The following is a 20,570-nucleotide window of genomic DNA, read 5'->3' as shown; positions in this document are numbered from 1 at the left end:
CACGATTTCTCTTGTTAGGTGCAATGGCCCCTCTTTCCTAGTCTATTCTGTTCTGTTCTGTTTGCTTTCCTTTTTAAAACTGCTGGTCACGAGATCTCTAAACTGGTTTCATGACCCAGCGACAGGTTGATCCCAGTGATTTGAAAAACATATGAATTGGAGAAGAACTGGGTTGGAGGTATGACACCCCCGATTTCAGACCTCCTCTGAAGCAGCAGTAACCAAGGCCAAGTGGAATTGATGAAAGCAGAGAGAAATGGATCAGTGAACAGAGTGGAGAGGCCAGAAACAGACCCACACAAATAGAGTCAACTCTCTCTGACAAAGGAGCAAAGGCAACACAACGGAGCAGAGACAGTCTTTCCAACAAACGGTGCTGAAACAACTGACATCCACATGCAAGAGACAAATCTAGACACAGACCTCACACCTGCACAAAAACTAACTCAAAATGGATCACAGACCTGAACGTAAATGCAAAACTATAAAAACCCCAGAATATGACACAGGAGACAATCTAGATGAATAGAGGGTTTGGTGATGACTTCTTAGCTACAACACCAAAGGCACGATCCACAGAAGAAAAAATAAGCTGGACTTCATTAAAATTTCAAAATACCACTCTGCAAATAGTATGGAATTGACATTCTCATCTGCTCCTAAGCAAAGTGGCTTTTCCAAGAAAATTGGATTCCGAGGACATTTCTCCTCTGCAGATCCAGTCACAGGGCAGGCCTTAGCAGGTGTGTGCCTCATGGCTTTTCACCCCCGACTTCACCGGAGTCTCTGGGGCCCCGCTTTGCTCCAGTCTCCACGAAGTGGGAATACTGAAGTCCCTACACCTGTCTCCAGACCAGATGTTGTGGCTTTGACACTGTAGAGAGTTGCTCAGTGTAACCGAGACGTACAACTCACTGGGAGAGGAAGAGGCTTCCTAAGACCCATGGGGTGGGGCAGCTTCACTGGCTCTGCCCACCAGACAGACCCCGCTCCTCCTCCCCAGGGAGGCCACATGTGACATCGCTAGAAGGGGTTCTTTAACTCCAAGCTGCATTCAGTTGAAAATGTGTTCTGTTGAAAAGCTCGAGTCCACATGGTATAGTGAAAAGTACCTAGAACTTCCACTCTTGCATCAACGAGCCTCCAACGCAGACCTGCAGACGCAGGACTTGGTTAAGTGGCCTCGGCTGACGCCATCCACGATCCGTCGCTTCTGTGCACACAGCCGCGGGGTCTGGTGACTCTGCCCACAGCTGTCCCCGGGCACCAGAGCTTGCCGTGTCAGAGTGAGGGGTGTGAGGGGGAATTACCAGCCCTCTCAGGTGGACACCCCCCATCCCAGCTCCCAAAGTCCTGCCACAGGGTCCCTGCCCACCAGGCCACCAGGGGGGTAACTGGCTTGGAAACAAGCCTGGTACTGCCTAACAAAATAACAACTAACAAAATAAACAACTGGCACGTGAGTTTTTGTCTCAGGGGCAGCTCTGGGGGAACCCAAACTAAGACGAGGACATGACCAGAGTTAGACGGTGGGGTTGTAGACAGGAAAACTCACTTCCTAAGAGGTCAGCTCCCCACAGCATAACTCTGCATCAGTGTGCTTGCAACCCAGACCTCAGTAGAATTTTTGAATGTAGGAACAAATGATTTTAAAGTTCCTCTTGAAAGAGAAACATGCGGAAGCAGCAAGGATTTTTATTAAAAGAAAACTGATAAGGGAACCCTTGCCCTTCCAAGTACCCCAATGCATTAGAAAGTGATCAAAGTTTACAGTTTGCTGTACACCTGAAACTAACCCAACATTGTAAATCAATTTTACTTCAATAAGAAAATTAAAAATAACAAAAATATTTAAAAAAAAAAAAAAGGAAGAGATAAAGTTTAAATGCTGTAGCCCTGGCACAGAAATGAAAGAACAATTCCACAGGACCACAACAAGCTCAAGAAACAGAAATATTTTTCAAAGATAATGTTGGAAGAGCTAGCTTACTCTATGGGGAAAAAATTAGAACTTTACCCTAAAATAAATTTCAGATGGAGGAAAGCTCTAAAGGTAAATATCTCAAAGTATAAAATGCTAAAAGGAAATAGAATTAAATGTGTATACATTTTGAGTAGAGGATAGTTTCCTAAATTCCCCAGAGATGATCTCTTCTCTGTAGGTTTCTCAAGATTCCCTCGACCTTTATCACCATTAGAAATTAATATTTAACCAGCATATGTGGCTGAAAAAGCTAGGCCTCGTGGGTCTGAAGTGGCAAGGAGAGTGCAGGGCTACAGCCCGATTCCTCAGCTGCCCTCCCACGTTCTCCTCAATCCGCAGAGCTGGCAAATCTCAGAAAGGAGCCGAGACCCAGCGGGGCCCGAGTTCCCAGCAAGTAAGTCCTGGCTTTCTACTTAATCGATTACATTGTTGGAAAACGGCACCCCCTGGACCTTGACTCTGCTGCCCCAGTGCCGGCTGTTGGCGTAAAGGTCAACTCGCTTGGAGACTGGGGAAAACAGGGTCTATCTACATGGCGTCCGTGGGGCTACAGGCGCCACGCTGGGGGGAGGGATGCCGGTGCTCACAGGTGTTCACACTCACCCATGTGTGATAAGGTAGGGGCGGGGGACCATCTCGGGACCACCGCCAACACAGCAAACACAGGACACGCGTGCGGATTCCTCTGCTCTCTACCACTTGCCGCCCACGTGGTGGGGGCCTCTGAGCCTCTGTTTCTTCCTCTCTAAAATGGGGATTTTAAGAGTACCCACCTTGTCAGGTTCTGGTGAGCCCCGACTCTCATAATATATGGAAAATACCCGGCACATGGGAGATGCTGAATAAATATATATATATATTTTTAAATTTATTTATTTATTTTTGGCTGTGTTGGGTCTTCGTTTCTGTGCGAGGACTTTCTCTAGTTGTGGCAAGTGGGGTCCACTCTTCATCGCGGTGCGCGGGCCTCTCACTATCGCGGCCTCTCTTGTTGCAGAGCACAGGCTCCAGACGCGCAGGCTCAGTAGTTGTGGCTCACGGGCCCAGTTGCTCCGCGGCATGTGGGATCTTCCCAGACCAGGGCTTGAACCCGTGTCCCCTGCATTGGCAGGCAGATTCTCAACCACTGCGCCACCAGGGAAGCCCTGAATAAATATTAACTCTTCCCTTACCTTCTTAACATCTGTGACTCTGCCAAGGCTCTCCCTTCATGACATGTGGTGTAGTCTCCCCACAGGTAAATTCAGAGTCTACCTGTGCAGTGGGATTTGAGAGAATGAAAGGATCTCCCCTGCCAATTTAGCAGGCTCATTACAATCCCATCAGAAGACACAATTCTTGAGAAGGGACCTTTGCTTCTCCATCGGGCTGGAGTTAAAACAATAACTTTTGGTTGTTTGCTGTGTGTTGGGATTCACATGCTTGGTCTCTAATTGTATCCTCATCTCACAAGGGAGAAAACTGAGACAAAGGAGGTGAGGAGGTGAGGAAGGTGGTCCAAGACCTCACAGCTCGTGACCACGGAGTTAGAACTCGGATCGTTTTTACTGTACCACCTGGCGCTTTCTGCCCTGCCATTCTGGGAAAGTGGTGCCTATTTAAAGCACTTACCATGTCCCCGGCCCTGCAGTGAGCACCACGGGAAGGGTTAATCAGAGCCCCTTGGAGATCAGGGAGCAGGATCTGGAGGGACCAGACAGGAGATGCAGGGCAGTTGATGGGGTTGAGGGCGGGGATGGAGAGGGTGGGAATTGGGAAATGTCACGGCACAGCTGGGAGGTGGAAAGTGCAGGGCTGCACACAGGGTGGGGGGCTCTGGGCTCCCGAGGTGGGTGAGGGCACAGAGGGCGTGGTCTTCTAGGGAAGCCTCCCGACGCTCCACCTGGGGGGGTCCGGTGGTCAGTTCTGAGGGCCTCTCAGCAGAGCAGGCAAGCCCCTGATGGCCTTCTGCCCTGAGGACCTCGGATGGCTCTTGGTCAGCCGAGCGACCCAGTGTGATGGGGCCAGATGACAGGTCTGGAAGAGTTCATCCCTGGATGAAGGTGTGGGACAGAGATGCCCCAGAGAACTGTCACTCTGCATGTCCTCAGAGTGGATTTATGACATTTGAAACCAGGAAAATGTTGGTGCTGCTGAAAATTTAAATCATGACTTCCAGACTTCTAAAAATTCCTAAATAATGTGCAAAGAAATAGAGCCCTGAGCTTCACTGCACCCCCAGCCTCCGACAGCTGAGGGAGAACAGGGGTGATTCACACTGTAACAAGGGCACTAACAAGTAATCTGTTACGTAACATTACTTTATAAAATGATAAAAGTTTCAGTCCACCAAGAAGCAATACAGTTCTAAACACGTACAGACCTAACAGAAAAGCCTTAAATGTATAAAGCAAACCTTGGCACGGCTATGGGGAGAAATTGGCAAATTCACCACCATAATAAAAGATTTCAACATATCTTCAGCAATGGCAGTAAGATGGGCGATAGAGCAAGCTAACAGAAACATTAGTGAAGATTTAAAACATTTCAAGAAGTGACAATCTCGGTTTATTGGACGTATATGGAACCCTCCACCTAGTAATTAGAAAATACACTTTCTTCTCAAGAGCACATGAAATGTTTATAAAAATTCAAGATGTAGCAGGCTGTAATGCAAGTCTCAATGTCAGTCAGAGAACTGCTATAATACTAGCTGCTCTCTGACCACAATTCAATTCAATTAATTAAATTATAATTCAAGAAAAAGATAAGTAAAAATTGCTATATGTGTCTGGAAATTTTTGGAAAGGTACTACACAACTCATGAATCAAATTAAAAATGTAATAGAAGTTAAATAATAGAAAAAAATGATAATGAAATATACTAATTTAAAAACTTGAGCTATGTATTGAAAGAAGTACATAGAAGAAAGCAAATAGTTTTAAATGCTTATATTAGAAAGTAAAAATGGCCAAAAAGTAATGAGACAATCACTCAACTAAAGATGTTAGAAAAAGAACAACAGGATAAAGATCACTGAATTCAGGCAATAATAAAGACAAAGAGGATAAATTAGTGAAAAAGAAACTAAAGGTAGATGAGGGAGGATCAACGAAGCCCAAGGGCTTTTTTTTTTTTTTAAGACTAATAAAATAGACACACTTCTGGCAATATTAACTAAAGACAAAAAGAGAGAGGAATAGGTAAAAAAATATGGTAATAAAAGGGGATATAATTATAGATCTAACAAACTAAAAAGGTAATGAGTATATCATAAAAAAACATTCTTGTCATTAAATCTAAAAAAATTGATGAAATAATATCAAATTGGGTTCCAGGAGAAATAGAAATCTTAAATAGTCCTATAGTAATAAAAAATTGATTTGTTAACAATATTCCTTCAAAAATGAAAGGAAGGGACAAATGATTTTATGTATGATTTCTTATACTTTTTTAGTGACTGGACAATTCCAAATTTCAAAATTATATGACTGTTTCAGAGAATCAAAAAAGAAGAAATTACCCTCAGAGCAGTCTATGATACCATAGAATCTGACACTAAAACCAGAGAAAAAATTCTATGCAAAATGTTAATACACCATAGTTTTATCCCAAGAATAAAAGGATACTTGAAAATTAGAAAATTTAATGTGATTCATCACATTAACAGTTCAGAGGAGGAAAACCATAAGATTTTCTCTTTTGATGAAGAAAATCTTTCGACAAAATTGAACATCTATTTATTATACAAATAGGAATAGAAGAAACTTTTTAATAAAGAATACCCAATAAAACCCTGTTGTGAATAGTGAGTGTTGGAAGATCCCTTCTACAGTCAATGAGATGAGACTTTCACTACCTCCATCACCACTGTCCCAGAGGCCCTAGAACAGTGCCGGGCACGTACAGAATTTTAAATGCTAAGTTTTCTAGCAGCCACGTTAACAAAATCAAAAATACATGTGCACTACAATAGCCTATGTTATGTAATACAACAAAGTAAAATGTAGTCCCGCACTCAAATTGTGTAATGGAGAAAATTTCCACACTGCTTCAGTTTTTAGATTTAAATTTAAATTATTAAATAACATTAACTGACGTATTCATTTCCTCAGTAGCACTGGCTGCATTTCAAGGGCTCAGTAGTCAGATGTGGTTCATGGCTCTGATGCTAGACAGCACAGTCCTAGACAGTGCAATAAGGCAAGAAAAATAAATAAGTAAAGGGACTAGAAAGAACAACATTTTCACAATTCACTAAGGATACTACTGTTCACATTGAAATCCACCTGAATTAACAGACAAGTTATTAAAAGTTCTAAGAGAATGTAGCTAGGTGGCCAGAAAAAAAGACCAAACCTACAAAATCCATTGCAATTTCATATGTTGGCAATAAACAGTTATCTTCTTTGATCACTAACAAGAAAAATCACTTTTTCACGTATTTATGAGACTCCTTTCCATTTCTGATAAATGCTTGTATTTCTACTGAATTATCTTTTTCTTATTGAAAAGGTCTTTTTATATTATAGAGCCTAACTCATAATTAGCAATATGCATTTCAAATCCCTTCCTCTACCCTGGAAGTTGTCTTTCTAGTTTCCACAGTTGGAAGAACAGATATTCTTAACAATAATGTAGTCAAATTTGTCAGTCTTTTATGGTTAGCTGATTAAGTGAATCATTTAAGAAATCCTTCCTCTCCACAGTAATAAAAATATACCTCTCTGTTGTCCTAAGAAGTTTGCCTTTCACAGTTAAGGATTTAATCTATCAGGAATTTATTTTTGTATATGGGGTGAGAAACAGATTCAAGATCATGTTTTTTCCAAGTAGCCAACCAGTTGTTCTAGCACCATTTAGTAGTTTATTCTTTCTCACTCATTCTGTGATTCCACATATGTCCATTTTCCAAATCTTTCGTGGGATTTTTTTCTGGACTATTCTGTTGGATCGGCCAGATGTCTATCCTTGCATCAAAACTGTTACACTTTTACAGCTTCATCTGTCTCGATAAGTATAGAGCAAGACTGCCATATTCTTTCTCAAGCATATGCTGGTCATTCTCAGACTTTTGCTTCTCCATTCATATTTTAGAGTCAAATATCTATGTGGGATTTTGATTAAAATACTACTGAATCTGTTCATCAGTTTGAGGAAAATGGAAATGTTTATGATACTGGGTGTTCTTTATGCATGACTGGGCATTTATTCAGGTCTTCTTTAATGTCCTCCCATGAGCTTTTATAAGTCTCTTCATACAAGTCTTGCAGACCTTTTGTAAGATCTTCTTAGGTCCATTCCTGGTGTCCTGCTCCCAAGTCAGAGCTTGTCAGTGTCCCTGGGATGGGGAAGCAGCTGCCCACAGTCACACAGCAGGTCCGGGAGGCAGGTCCAAGCCAGAATCTGCAGGCTGATATCACAGCCCTGTGCCACATCTTCAGACCACTTCACATCTCCCCGTTTCTACCTCCGGGTAAATCTCAAATCTATCCATTCTCTCCCCTGCAACTTGCTCTCCAAGCAACAGCTGGCGTGACTTTTAAGCCCTCAGGCACATCAGTGCTCTGCCCCAGACCCTTCAAGGACTGTACGTCCCCCCAAGGGCAGTCGGGCCCTGAGCTGTGGGCTCCCCTCTGGGCTGCTCCCTCTTCACAGGCTTGGCTCGGCAGCCCTGGCCACAACTGGCCACTGTGGCTTTCTCTCTGCTTATTCTTTCACCGTCTGCCTCCGACCCTGGATGCCACACAGCAAGCTCACCCGGCAGTGCCGGCATGGGGCCCCGCTGGCCTGGTGAGGGACTCCCTGCCCAGCCATGTGCTAGCTGTGTGACCTTGGGCAAATTTCCTAGCCTCCCTGGGCCTGCGTTTCCTCATCTGTAAACAGCGGATGATGATAATCTACCTTGTGATGAGAGTTGTGAGGGTCTGAGTGACCCTGTGGTAAAAATGCCTGAAGAAGAACCTTTATAAATGCTAATTATTATTACAGTCACTCTTTGCGACGGAAAGTTCCATTGTTTTCTCACAGCCCCTCTCGCAGAGTTCCATCATCACACCTCTAGCCCCTCTGCACAGCCTCCACGGAAGATGCAGGGTTCACCTAGGGTCTGCGCTGGGCCGGGCGCTGTGCTGGGTCAGGGGCCCCGCGCCGAGGGCACCGCGTCCAGAGCCCGCTGGAGCCCTGCGCAGGCACAGCGCCCGGCCCAGCTCCGGCCATCCCTGCACCCTCGCCCCCTCCCTCCCCGGCCTCTCGTCCAGCAGAGCGGTGCTGGGGGGTGAGCGGTCCTCTGCGGCTCCCGGCGACGTGGTTCGGGGCTCGGTCCGGCCCCGCACGAAAGGACCCGATCCCCGCGCCAGCCTGCGGTCGTCTCTGGGTGGAGGGAGGGAGGAGCGGCGCGGGGCGCGCCCGGGTCCCCGCAGACCCCGCCCACCCGCCCCACCGGCCCCGCCCACCTGTCGCGGCGGCCTCGGCTTCTGCCAGCTCCACAGATGCTTCAAAGGGCAGGTGCTCCTTTGAAGAGAGGCTGCTTCGTTAAAGCCAGGGGGGAATGGCTTTCCGTGGGAAGTTCCCAGCTCCTGGCTGTGCCACAGGCCCCGAAACTGTGTTGTGTGTCTGTGTGTGCCTTGTGTGTACGTGTACGTTGACGATGGTGTGTGCACCTGTGCATGTGCACATGGCTGTGTGCGTGGGTGTGTGCATGTGCGTATGGCATGTGTGTGTGTGCCCTGTGTGGTGTGTGTGTGTGTCCAGGGTGAGTGTGGGTGTTGGGAGCGGGGGAATCTGCGTGCCCTGCTGGCCTCGGGGGGCTCCCCGCAGGTCCCCTTTCCAGGCTCTGAGCCACCTTAACTGAGGAAGGAGCACTGCCGCATAAGGCCCGGGTCAGCCCGCCCAGCGAGGTGGGTGAGAAGGGAAGCCCAAGTCCAGGTTTGAGGAAATCTGTGTTTTGAATGCTGGTTGGCTTCAGGGCTAAAAGAACAGGACTCTGAATCGGGTGAACCTCGTTTCAAATCCTTGCCCGCCTCTGCTTCTATCTCTGCCTGGGCTCGTGGGCTTGGCACTCGGAGCCTCCTGCGGTCAGGTCAGCCTCCTGCACGGCACAGCAGGTCCCAGCGGCCCCGAGCAGGTACGGGTACAACGTTCGTGGCCCAGCGCTGGCACAGAGCGAGTCTCCTCGCTTGCCTTGCCCAGGCCAGCCCTTCTTCAGCCCTTGAAAGAGCCTGGAGCCTTCCGCTGCGCCGAGGTTACCTGGAGAGACCCCAGGAGAACTGGCCCCAGCCTGGGTGCCGCACAGGGCGCTGGGACACAGAGCCCCCTTCCCTTGTCTTCTAGGCCCGCAGCCCCTGCAGGCTCCACCGTCTCTGGACCCTGCTCTGCCCGGCCGACCCTCGCGTCCTGTGGAGGATGGGAGCAGGAAGGCGGGGGGTGGGACGTGCTGCCGGGTAAATAAGCAGAGCAAGCCGCTCTGATTGGCTTTGGGGAGGAGGACACTCTGTCTACATAAATGGCAATCGCAGCCTCTGTGCCTTTTAACTGTCACCGAGGAGGAGAGAGAGAGACAGACAGAGAAGGAGCACCTCGGGCTGCCTGTGAGTACCGTTCTTTGTCCTCAGAGCCTGGGGGCCCAGACTCATGGGGGAAGCCAGCTCCTGGTGGCAGCGCCCCTCCGGTGTGGGGACTTTGGGGACAGGAGGTTCACCTGTTGATTGCAGCTGGGTGGGTCTCCTCAGGCCAGCTGGGGGGGGGGGGAGCGAGCATCCAGCGGTGTGCAGGTATGGCACACTGGAGGAACTTTCTGAGAAAAGAGGTGTCAACCTAAATCACCTGCTTTTGTGTGTGTCGTGTCTAAGTAACAAGTCAGGTAAAGAATCAGAAACTTCTGAGGGTTTTTTAGCCCATGATCTCTGAGCCATAATAGCAACATAACAGAGCGAGTGGAAATTCTTTTCCAGGCTGGTTCATGGTGCATCTGGAGCCCACAGAGGCCGGGAGATGGCGGGGGTGGGGGAAGAAGATGGACCCCTCTGGTCCTCTGCCGTGAAGGACATCCTCCCACACGATGCTTGGAAAAATCAATTGGGTCTGATGTTTATGAAGGCTGAGCACACAGTAGGTGGTCACTAATGGGACCTATATTATTAATCAAGTAAACTGCAGGTGGGAAAGTGGGAGAGGGGTCCATCTGCCCCGAGTATGTTGTTTTCTCCAGTTTCCAAGGGAAATTCAAGCAGGTGGCTTGGGTTTCCCCCTTCATCCTATTTCTCTGAAAGGCTCCAAGACTTGGGTCTTTACAGTTGGTTTCTCATTTAAATCAGCAGTATTTTCCTTCTGAGACAGAACCAAAACAAAGGGGACAATTGCGGCATAAAAACTGGCCAGGGCAGTGGTCACCCTGGAACAGTTAACACGTAGGCAAGATGAGGAGCATCTGGGTGTATCTGAAAGAGAAAAAAATCATGACGTTCACAGCAGGCTTTTCTGCCTCTCCTGGGCCCGTGGCAGGTGGGCTGCTGCACAACGCCCGTTTGCTTAAAATAATGAAAATAAGAGAAAACCCATTTAAACCTCCACAGATTCAACTAAATAGCTGGGGGGTTTATTTATATATTTCTCCCTCTTCAAGCTGTTGTTTATTCTGAAGGTTTTACCCTGTTAACTCTCCATCTGAGTCCGGTGGTAAGTTTGGGGAGAGACCCCAGGAAAATTAGAGTCCCTCAATATTTTAAAAGAGTGGTCCCGAGGTTTCTCTGGGTCTCGTCGGCATTTCTGGAGGGGGATGCTTGGGGCGTACAGGGGCAGCGAGTTGGCACACGGCCTCCGCGGAGAAGCTCAAATCCCCCTGCATTCTCCGAGTGGCTAGGCTTCCTGTAAGCGAGGGGCGTGGGGGACGCCAGGCCAAAGGGAAGTGGTCCGGTCTTCTGAGTGCACAGACCCACGTGTGAAACCGTTCACGGGCTGTGTGGCTTAGGACAGCCCCTGCTTCCCTGAGCCCGTCTCCTCATCTCTAGAGCGGGGATAATGTCACTTCTTTGCAGAGCGGCTGTGAAGACAGAGAGAACAGAGATGACGGGTTACCCCAGGCCCCGTGGACGGTCGCCACCCGGCATTCGTCAGGGTTTGGAGGAACTGGGGGAACAGCACGGCTCCTGGGTTGTTCAGCTGCTGCCTGTTTCCGTTTGCGTGGGGACCGGCCCGGGGGGGGGGGGCCTGGCGCCCGCACCTGGAGCGTCCTCTTCTGGGTGTGGTGATCAGGTGGGACCCCGACCACGCTCTGGGTGCCAGGCCCTGCCTCCCCAGCCCAGGTGGGGGCCCTGGGGTCTGTGGGCTCTGGCCCCTTGGGTCATGTGAGGGCACAGGTGGCAGGCAGCCCGGGTGGGCATGGATGCCCAGGGTTAGGGAGAGGCTGGCTTCAGAGTCAGAAATGCCGGCACCGCTGTTCGCATTACTGGTTCCCTGGCCTCCGTCGGGGCACCAGCCCCTCAGAGCCTTGGTGAAACAGCAGTAATAATACTGGCAGGGGTGGCGAGAGTGTTAAGGGCATAAGGCCTACGGCGAGCTTAGCAGGAGGTCAGGCGACACTGATTCATTTGGTTTCTTGGACCGGATGTGGCCACCAAGGTCCAAGTGTCCTCAGGATTTGGCTTGGGGGAAGCCTCAGATGCAGGCTTCTTAGCCATGTGGGTGACAGGCCTGCAGCCATGCCCAAGGGGTAAGTGTTCACCGTGAATCCAGGAGTCGGTATTTACTGCTGACCTGACTGCTGAAGAAAAGCGGAGACTCCCCAAAGCATGTGCTAGAGATGTTGCCTAGATGCACAGCGGCAGGTGTCCTGTGTTTACTCTCGCTGTGTCATATGTGTCGTAGTCACGGGACATCCCGGCTGTCGGGGAAAGAAGCAACCAACTAGGACATCATTTAATAGTCTCAAGTCTATAGAAAAGGCAGATGGTTGTGACCTTTTATCAACAATTAATGTGACCTCAATGAGAGAAAGGGGGGAAAGGATTGAGGAAAAGAAAGAGGAAAAAAAGTAAGGGGGAGGAGGTCTAGTCTGACACCAAATTAAAATGGAAACAGAGGAGGAAAGTTCAAATTAAAATTACTTCTCATTCTTATGTAAATGTTTTAGGAGCGCAAACATGAGTGAAAATGATAAAAGTGATAAAATTTTAAGCTTAAATTGAAACTGTGAGTGAATGATAAAAGCTAGCAGAGAGGGGGTGTTTGTCATACCTACCCAGCCTGACGGTAGGTGACATTTTTGTATCATTCTGGTTTTTCTGGAAAGATATTTGGCAACATGCAAAAGAACTGTGAAACTCACACCTCTGGATTCCATTGGGGACTTAGTATATTTGAGGGACAAGGTCAATAGGGGGATAAAGTGACAAGCTCCGTGATGCGTAGCACACGGCCACTTTCCCCTCGGCAGCGCTGTTCGCAACAGCCAATGGCCCTCAATCCATGCGGGAGGTGACACTGCGAAATTGGCAGGTATTGATAAGGGTACACATGTGCACGATATTAACGTAATTATGCACAGTGTAATCAGGCTTATGGGGAAAATAAGCGAAAAGAGGCTACCGAATGATACACATAGCCTGATACCAGCTGTTGGAATGGTCTGAGCTCAGAGGTAAATTGGAATAATATCAACTAGTTTAATGTCACTGATATTTATCAACTTTTGAAATTGCTTAAGTTGTGAATTTTTCAGCCAGCTTTATAATCCATCACAATCCGTTTGCAGGGATGTAAGTGGAAATAGTAGTATCTTCCCATGAGAGTAAAATTGAAAATCATGGTATAAATTTCTTCCTGGCTCCAACCCACAGAGAACTGTTGGCCAGGAAAATACTGAGATGGCGATTGTTTATTAATCAGGGACCGGATCGGAAACAGACGCAAAGTTCCTCTCACATCAGAGGAGCAAGGCTTTCCCCTTGAAGTTTGATCTGGGTTCCGGGTGGGCCTCCACCCTCCCCATCCCCCGCTTCTCTCCCGCTGCCCTGGTGCTCCGTCTGACCTCATGATGATCCGACCTGCTTCTTTCCTAACATCAGGATCCACAAATGCCAGACACAGACGGCTTTACGGTCCTGAGTGGCTCCTGCCTGCAGCATCTCGCTGCCCTGTTACAAGGGGCTAAACCGAGACTCCAGAGGCCACGGAGTCAGCCGACAGCAGCCCAGCCCCTTGCAGCAGAGCCAAGGCTCGAGCCCGTTTGCTCTGACCTTAACTCCTGTTCTTTCCAGGCTGCTGGGAGGAAGGGCACTGGCTGAGGATTGCAGTGTGGAAGAATCTCGTTTTGAAAGCGTAGCAGGGAACCTCTGTAATCCAGACCCAGTTGGCCGGAGAGGAGGTGCCTCCTGGGTGTCCAACCCTGACCAGGGAAAACCCAGTGCCTGTCTGCTCAGGCTTCTGTGGGGTTTCCCCTCCGACAGCAAACTCCCTAGAGATGCTGCCATGGCATGGACCACGAACCATATGAGTGATTTTGTATCCTGTTTAGAATTCTCTATAGTACTTAGTGTTACGGTCATTTTACCAATAGAAGATGGAGGCTTGGAAGTCAACTGGCCTGGCCACGGGCACACCTCACGAAATGTCGCGAGCTCCTTGTCTACCTAGTCACCATTTCTCAGGAGTGCGGTCAGGAGCAAGGGAGGCGCCCATGGAGGTTGCCTTGCCCCTCATGGCCTCTAGGGACCATCTGGGAAATCATTCCTGGAAGCTCAGGGAGAAACTTGTTTTTCAAGTTTCTAATCTGGAGGGTGAATCATACTTTTTTTTCAGGAAACCCCCAAAGCTGTTGGAGATGCACTGCACCTGTGTTTGAGTCCAGTGCATTCAGAACGTGGCAGGTCGGAGGTCAGAGCGCTGGGTCCTGCTTCTCTGAGCCTCAGCCTTTTTCATTTGTTCAGGGGGTGATAATAGTCCTGATAAAGTTGTCATGAAGATTAATTAGAGCATATGCAAAGAGTTGACATAGCACTTGGTGCGTGTAAGTTAATATAAATGTTGACCATGTTAAAGAAAAATTGTATTGAGCTATAGTTGATTTACAATGTTGTATTAATTTCTGCTGTACAGCAAAGTGACTCAGTTATACACATATATACATTCTTTTTTAAAAATATTCTTTTCCATTATGGTTTATTACAGGATATTGAATATAGTTCCCTATGCCGTACAGTAGGCCCTGGTGTTCATCCATTCTGTATATAATAGTTTGTACCTGCTAATCCCGAACTCCCAGTCCATCCCTCCCACACCTCCCTCCCCCTTGGCAACCACAAGTCTGTTCTCTATGTCTGTGAGTCTGTTTCTGTTTCATAGATAAGTTTATTTGTATCATTTTTTTAAGATTCCACATACAAGTGATACTGAAATGGAACAGGACCCTAGGGTCCTTGCCCCATGTCCTCAGCCTGACTTTCGTCTGGGGAAAAACTTTAGCCAAAGAAGAAGTTTAATCAGAGAAGTGAGAAAATGCAGAAACAGAGGAGAACAAAGGAGACCAAATCATAATAGTTTAGTCATTAAGCATAGTCAAGGACTCTTAGTTCCTCCTTAAGGGCTAAAAGGGCTATATACAATTCTGAGTCATGTCCTGTGAGCTGTCTTATAGAGACTGAAACCTCCACCAGGTGGAAGGAGTGAACTACGTGATGACCCGGCTGTAGCCATGACATTAGCTGCCACAATTCCGAGAACTGGCCTCAAAGAAATGAAAACAAACCGACCCTGGAACTGAAGATTCACTGTACCTAAAACAGTCAAGGTGACGCTGGTCAGACCACCGATGACCAGTTTCAAGATGCCTGTCAGAGCGGACTGTGCTGTTTCTGCACGTAGCCCCCTCCCTCAACCTATAAAAGCTCTTGCCCACTGGTTGTAGGAGGGAGGGAGTCAGCCTTTGGACAGGTGTCCACCGTTCCCCCTGCCAGCCCCCCGGTTGCTGGCATCCAAAATAAAGCAAACTTTGCTTTCCACTAACCTGGCCTCTTTATTGGCTTTTGAGTGGTGAGCAGCTGGACCCCACTTTCAGTTACAATATCATATGATATTTGTCTTTCTCTGTGTGACTTACTTTACTTAGTATGATAATATCTAGGTCCATCCATGATGCTGCAAATGACATTATTTCATTCTTTTTCATGGCTGAGTAGTATTCCATTGTATCTATGTACCACATCTTCTTTATCCTTTCATCTGTCGACGGACACTTAGGTTATTTCCATGTCTTGGATATTGTAAATAGTGCTGCTATGAACATAGGGGTGCATGTATCTTTTCGAATTAGAGATGTGTCTGGATATATGCCCAGGAGCGGAATTGCTGGATCATATGGTAGCTCTATTTTTAGTTTTCTGAGGAACCTCCATACTGTTCTCCATAGTGGCTGCAGCAATTTACACTCCCACCAACAGTATAGGAGGGCTCCCTTTTCTCCACACCCTCTCCAGCATTTATTATTCGTAATGCTGACCATTTTTTAAACCAGTGAGAGAGCCTGTATTTCAACGAGAACACCCCAGTTTAGGTAAAGCAATTGTATGAGTGGAAGAAAGTGGTGAGGGTGCGTGCGCGTGTGCATGCACGTGTGTTCTACGAGGTACCAGGCTAACGATTGCAGTGACAAGTGACAGCACCTTGGCTTAAGGGACAGACTGCTTGGCAGGACACATGGGCTCTGCCTCAGCTCTGCCACCACTGGCTTCACACCTGGGAAGAGCCTAAACACATCTTCCTCCTGTAAAATGAGGGTAGCAATAGCGCAGACGTAATAACGCACGCAGTGAGTTAGGGTAGCCCGTTTGGGTCTCTATTCCTATCTCTCCCTGCCCCACCCTCAGACCCCCACAGGCTGTGTTTCCCTGGCTCCCAGGACACCTGGATCCTGGTAGCCTTTTGCCAACGGGAGGCTCTGGTGGGAGGTTGAAGGGCAGAGGTATCCAGGTATCCACCTCCTTTGTGACGCTGGCTGTCTCCTCTGCGGTGCCAGCTCCTTCTGGGCAAGCCTGACCATGTTGCAGCTTTGCACAAATGACCCGGGTGCCCCTGTCCCTAAGGCTCCTAAATACCTCGCTGTTAACTAGAGTCTTAAGAGGGACAAAAGATCTTAGAGGGGTGGGGTTTTTTTTTGTTTTGTTTTTTTTGTTTTGAGGCAAGTTAACAGACTGCCATCCTTACTGTTAGAAAACTCTCATTGTTAGAAACTTCCTGACCATCCCGGTTAGAAATATTTCTCCTGTTGGGATTATTTACCCACTTTGTGCCCACAGAGAAGATGTTCATCAAGAAACCAGTCGATTCAGGGGGAAAATCAGCCAATTTACTTTTGCACCTAAGTTGATACTTATGTGCTTGAGGTTAAAAAAAGAGACAAGGCCTCACAGTTCCAGAGGGAGAAGTGTTTTTTGAAACATAAATTATGGTTTATTTTTCCTGGAATAGTGTAAAACGAAAATGTAAACACTTTTCTTTTTATCCAGATAGAGAAGGAAAACCAGGAAATGTTGAGTGAAGGGCCCAATGTCCCAGGGTTTGAAACAAGACCAGTGCTTGTCTGTACCGATAGGCAGGACCATGGGCAGACACAAAGCATCTTGGTCCTGGTCCTCTGTGCCCCCAGAGGGGTGGCCTCACTCAGACCCTCGTACATTGGGCGTGGCCGGCCCCGTGTTGGTGTGCAGTCACCACACAAGCTCCGCGCCGAGGCCGTGGGCACCAGTCCCACCCACCTCCACTGCCAGGGAAGCGTCAGCTGGAGCCTGGGCTGGGTTCTTGCCAAACACCTGTGGCAAAGGTAGGGTTCCAGGGGTCCAGAGAGGGGGATATTTCCAGCCAGGACCACAGGGACTGCTGGGACCAGAGCAGAGGGAAGCCCAAACCCAAGATGAACTTCTGGGGCCAAGACTGGGGAAACCGAGTCAGTTCTGAGCCCGCAGGGTTAGAGGCTCGGCATGAACTGAACGCCAGAGGCCCGGGGTGGGGCGGGGGGGTGGGGTGGGTCAGGATTCCCTGGGGAAGGGGCCCATTGTTTTTGAGCCGTGGTTGTCCCCTGTGGCCTTTTTGTGGCATGTGATGGGCTGTTGGCTTAAAGGTAGAGAGTAGGATCTAATATACCATATGTCAGAAAAAAAATGTTCCGAAGACAAAAAGATTTTCCGTTCATTCGCTGGTTCATGTGCTCATTCATTGATTCATTCCTCATTCAGCAAACATTCATAGTGCTAACTGTGGCCCAGGGTCTGATTGGTCCTGAGAAAGCAAAATAAAGAGTTGAAGACTCTGCTTGGAGAAGCCAACAGTTAGCAAAGGATGTCAGTGGAATGATAAAGTACAAAAATGAATGACCCCCCAGGTCAGCCAGGAGGTCCAAGGGCCTGCAGTGGGGTTCATACCTCCCCGAGCAGGTGGGGTTCACCAGGCACTTGCGTGTCCCACAGGGGCTGCACGTAAAGTACCGGGGCTGCAGCTGCTGGCGGGCGCTACGATCAGATTATGTCAACAGGCGCCGTTTCAAGGCCTGGAAAGACATCAGTCATAACCTTTATCAGCATCTACATCTTTCAGCCAATATTTGCCCAGCTTGGGGGCATGAAATATCAAACAGCTCCAAAATGAACACAAGATTCTCTGTGGCTTTGCACCAAAAGCCTTCTGGAAAGGTCTTTGTGGGAAAGGATTGGCAAATAAATGACAGAATGATTCGAAAATAATAATTAGGTCTTATCTTACAATTTGGTAGTATGTCTTTGGTGGGGGCAAGTTGGTGTGTCTGTCTGTATTTTTTTCACGAGGCATCCCGTTTTGGCCATCGTACTCTTGCATTCCCATTAGAAGGAAGCAGCTGATACTGCAGGAACCCAAGCATCTTTCTTAATTTTTGCATAGCTCCTCCCCTGAGGCTTCAGCTTGTGCAGTGCAGGTGCCGCAAATATTTACTCTAAAAGGCATTTTAAATAGTCATACACAAGGAACAAATCACAAAGAAACAGATCCTGAGATGTGACTGCATAAAAATTAAAATTCTTACAGGTCGGAATAAAATTAAAAGCAGAACTAGGTCAAATAAAAATGAGGAAAATGTCTGCAAAATATATCACACACCTAGGGTGCAAGTATTTATTATATTAGCGCTCTTGCAGTTAAATAAGAAAACATCTAACACCCTAGCAGAAAAGAAGGCAATGAACAAGCAATTCATAAAAAAAGAAATACAAAGAAGTGTGAGAAAACTATTTGTCTTCATTAATCAAAGTAAAATGAAATCATGAATGCCTGCCAGACTGGCAAATCTTAAAATGTATCTCAAACCCTAGTATAAAACTAGGGTTCTCTCACACTCCCTGTGGAAGAGTAATTTGGTAAAAATATGTTCTGGGGACAACTTTGGCCATATAATCTTAACACGCTAAAATATATATCTCTATAATAATTTGTTCTAAAGAAATTATAAGATAAATGCTTTTTAAAGAAAATTTTAACTCAAAATAAAGTGTGCAAAAATAAAAGTATGAGGTTGTATATTTCAGTGCTCTATAGAAAATCTAACAACTAACATGTGTTGAACGCTCATTTTGTGCCTCAACTCCTTAGCTGTTCCCACGTACTTACCTAATTATCACAAAAAAAGAATTATTTGAGGTAGAACTTTATGATGGTGTTTATTTTCAGTTGAGGAAAATGAGGGTTTTACTCCAGTGGCATCCATGTCAGGCTGTGCAGAGTCTTTCAGTTCTTGATCATGAGGGGTTGGCCATTGGGCTACACCAACTCTTCTCACTAACATAGGTGAGAACCGGAAATGATGTAAATGTTCAAAAGTAGTGATGCACATCCTGAACATAGCACATTTGCCCTGTGAGACACCACGCAATTGGGAAAAATCATGCAATAGAAAAGTATTTATCAACGTGGGAAATGTACTCGTAATTGCTTTGTGAAAAAAACAAGCTAGCCAAAAGATCTGCCATTTGATGCGGTTTTGGTTGAATTTGAATCAAGTCAACTAAAAATACTTCAATTTGAGGTAAGACCCAGTTTCACTCTATGTGCGACATTTGACATAATCAGGGTCATTCCAAATGAAAAATTAATTTAGAAGCCTGCAGACCCAGGGAATTATAAACCTGAAGCTATATGTATAAAGCTTCATGGCTTTGCACTAAGAGCCTTTGGAAAATCTGGGCATGATATTTTGAAGGATAAACTTCCTTGGCCTGCAGCTTATGAAACACAAAGGTGCAATGGAAACTCAGAGACTCACTTTGGTTTTTCTCATGCTGTTATTTTAGCATTCACTGTTGCTATGATTTAGAAGTGTATCCTATATTGTATCCAGTCCCTGTCACCGTGCATTCCCTACCCCCAAACAATAGTATGGAAATGGGGGTTTGGTCCAGTCACTGAACTTGAGGAAACCTGGAAGCTTCCATGGGATGACTTCCATGCTGTTCATGGAGAACATCTGAACAAAGAACATCAGAGAGAATTCTGAGAGAGGAAACATATTGTCAGGCTGATTCCCTTTGACGAAGACTCCCTCCTTGGTCAAACCCAGTCAGGCTCCAATGAACCCTCTTCCTGAGTAGGTCCCCACTTCAGTGAGTTGAGCCCTGCTGTAACAGAGAATCATGCTAAGTCGGTTTCTCAAGGAAGCCTCTACCCTTGGGATACAGTCCAGCTCATCTTCCTCCACCCGGACACCCAGCCAAGCTGCTCTTAGTAATGTCCCATCTGTTCCCTAACCCTACCTGTCGGCTATACATCCCCACTGGCCCTTGTGATATTGGGAGACAGTCTCCCTCCCCTATTGCAATAGTCTTGAATAAAACCTGTCTTGGTGTGTTTAACATTAAAATTGTCAAAAAAAAAAAAAAAAAAACAAAGCAAAGCAAAGAAAAGAAAGCAAAGCAAAGCAAAGTAGTACAGACAGTGGGAAGCAATGGAAGACGTATTGGGAACATGATATCAAGATCAGGGTCTATGCTAATTACAGTGGAGGTAGAATCACCCCCCAGCACTGACTCCCATAGGAAAATTACTCTTGATTTATGAAGTTTTGAACTATGGGAGGAATTCAGAAATGCATGCCTGGCTTAGCACACAATTGTCTCATAAATATAAGAAACAATCTGGAAGGACGTGTGCCAGAATTTTGAGTGGTGGGATTCTTGATGAATATTTTTCTGTGTGTTGTCCAAGTTTCCTGTTTTGAAAATACAGTCTATGCTTATTATTCACAGATTTTCTGTAGGCAGGTGTCACTCTTTGCTAGAATTCATTCGTAATCCCCACATCAGTACTCGTGGTGCTTTCGTGATCACTCATGGATGAAACATTTGAGTTGCCCAAATGCACTTGTTCCCAGCAGAATCTAACAAGGCAATGCTCTGCCTAGTTGTTTCAACAAGCAGGTCTATTTAGTGCCACATTTTTGTGTTATTCTTGGTTATTTGACTATTTAAAATGGCCCCCAAATATAGTGCTAATATAGTGCTGAAGTGCCTTCTAGGGGTCCTACATGCAAGAAGGCTGCGATGTGCCTTAGGGAGAAATCACGTGTGTCTGATAAGCTTCATTCATGAGTCAGAG

At 46.9% G+C, this 20,570-nt stretch overlaps 1 protein-coding gene across 2 annotated transcripts in view; it reads left to right on the top strand.

Annotated features, from left to right (window-relative positions):
• Nucleotides 1-1,309: 1,309 nt before the first annotated feature.
• The window catches only part of DDC (dopa decarboxylase), an 82,604-nt gene continuing 63,343 nt past the window's right edge, over nucleotides 1,310-20,570 (top strand). Inside the window, exon 1 of one of the 2 annotated variants that reach the window (XM_082400526.1) lies at nucleotides 1,310-2,378. The gene's annotated coding sequence lies outside the window, so the exon portion shown is untranslated. Of the gene's footprint in view, nucleotides 2,379-9,413; nucleotides 9,554-20,570 lie in introns of those variants that run through there. The other variant, XM_082400527.1, reaches the window with a different exon arrangement.

Source organism: Balaenoptera borealis (assembly GCF_965194805.1).
Source record: "Balaenoptera borealis genome assembly, chromosome: 7".
Taxonomy (NCBI): domain Eukaryota; kingdom Metazoa; phylum Chordata; class Mammalia; order Artiodactyla; family Balaenopteridae; genus Balaenoptera; species Balaenoptera borealis.
Note: the sequence above shows the minus strand (reverse complement) of the source record. Positions and strands in the feature narration are given on the sequence as shown.